We start from the raw sequence: 2,364 nt of genomic DNA on the forward strand, positions 1-2,364 counted from the left end.
CTTTCAGCATTGGTGGTACCTTTCCAGATGTGTAAGCTGCCCATGTCACACGCACTTATGCAACACACCACCAGAGATGCAGGCTTCTGAACTGAGCGCAGATAACAACATTGAGTTGTCCCTATATCGTCTTTTGTCCGGATGACATGACATCCTGGTTTTCCAAAAAGAACTTCAAATTTTAATTAATCTGACCACAAAACAGTTTACAGAAAGGTCTTACATTTCAAAAACTATTTTTTAGGCCTAAAAATGTCTTAGATTCACTGAAATATTATCCTATGGGTGTTAAGTCATTTTAAACGTGTCCTAATTTTACTTTATGTAAAGCTACCCAATCGATCCAACACACATTTAAGGAGACAGCGAAATACATTCCGAGAGGTACGTATTTTTGCAGTTTTTGTTTTTGTGAACCAGCGATTTCACTTTTTGTATTTCAAATGTCTTTCGTGTGTGCCGTTCATGCCTGCGCTGTTCTCGCATAAACCCACCAGAGGCCATTGTCGAGTGACCGTCTGTCTGACTGACTGACTGAATGATTGATTGGGCGACAGGCCAATCGACTGACCCACTCTCCTCCCTAAACCCAACCAATTTTACCAATTGACCAACCCACCTGCTTGCTTACCTCAATCCAACCAAAAAAAGCCTTTCACAAGGAGGTAAGCAGTCAGCCAGTAAGCGTGAAAGGAAATGGCGTCAACCGCCCCGTAGCATTCACTTAAAAAATGAAATGCAGCCATACGCACCTTCGGCTACATAACTCATAGTCCCCAGAAATGTCCACAGAATTAGCCTGTGTTGAATATTATAACAGTCTGTTGTGCAAACATTTAGTTTTTAAAGAGTTATGTTGAAAAAAATACGTATACAACTAGGGTGTGTTTTGACATTTTTTTGACACAATAATAACGAATTAACTCTTTAAAATGGTTTTTTTGATGGGCCAATAAAACAATTCTTACAATTTATCCCTATATAAGTCTAAAATTTCATTTTTCATGGTCTTAAAAAGGTTTAAAAAGTCTTAAAATTTGACTTGGTGAAACCTGCAGAAACCTTGCAAAGTCCATTTTAAATGTACCTTTCCCCAATGCCTGTGCCATGTTTAAATATGCTTTTTTTTTTTTTTTACCTATAGGCAATGGCGAATGGCATTGGTGGATTGTGCGAACGACATTGTTTTCAGGAAGTAGTCATAAGCCAATATTGTGATTCCTATTTTAGTAACATTCCTGTTTGTGATGCAGTGCCATCTAAAAACGCAAAGATCATGGACATCCAGTATGGTTTTCCGGCCTTGAGCCTTAAGCACAGAGATTAAAAGTTTCTCTGAAACTTTGGATGAAATAATACACTGTATATGGTGATATCTTCAAACTCTTTGCAATTCTTGGCTGAGAAACTCCTTTCTGATATTGCTCCATTACTTTTTGCTGCAGCATTGCAGAAATTGGTGATCCTCTGCCCATCTTGACCTTTAACAGGCAATGCCGCATTGAAAGGCTCTTTTTATACCCAAATGATGTTGCCAATTGACCCAATAAGTGGAAATTTGGTCCTCTAGCTGTTTCTTATATGTACATTTAACTTTTTGCTACCTGTCCCAACTTTTTTGGAATGTGTAGCTGTCTTGAAATCCAGAATGAGCCAACATTTGGCCTGTTTTTTTATGTCTCACTTTCAATGTTTGATATGTTAACTATATTCTATTGTAAATAAAATATAAGATAATGAGATTTGTAAATTATTGCATTCCCTTTTTTTATCCACAATTTGTAAAGTGTCACAACTTTTTTGGGATTGGGTATGAACTTGGTAGTTGCAGCTCTATTTAAATTATATTTCTACTGTACAGACTGTTTATTTTATCTCCCTACCCCTAAATCCAACCCTTACAGGTAACTATCTGCATTTTAACCTTTTCAAAATACTTTATTCTGTGTGATTTATAAACATGCATCTTTACAAGTCTTCATGAGTCTTTGTGCATTCAGGTTTAAGTGCTTTCTTGTGGCGAATTTTAAATGTCGAAGACCCCATTAAGGACAACTTTAAAGTATTTTGAATTATGAGGTCATGTCCTTATAAACCATCTCTGTCATATACTAACATCATTCCAATGTCATTATACAAATTTGATTATATTATAATTATATTATAAATGTCTTCGGAAACACACACACTCACTGAGAGGATTGCAGAATGGACGTGGAAGACAGACTGGAATAATATTTGCCATAATTAGCAGGGGAGGATAAACAGAGCTGCACCTGGTCTCTCCTCACAGCAGCCACTTACTAAACGCTGCCACTGGACCACTGGAACTCTGGGATACACTCATGTTTGGCTCTTGAACAG

The sequence above is a fragment of the Danio rerio genome, chromosome 20 (assembly GCF_052040795.2).
Source record: "Danio rerio strain M-AB ecotype USA chromosome 20, GRCz13ab, whole genome shotgun sequence".
In the NCBI taxonomy this organism is placed as follows: domain Eukaryota; kingdom Metazoa; phylum Chordata; class Actinopteri; order Cypriniformes; family Danionidae; genus Danio; species Danio rerio.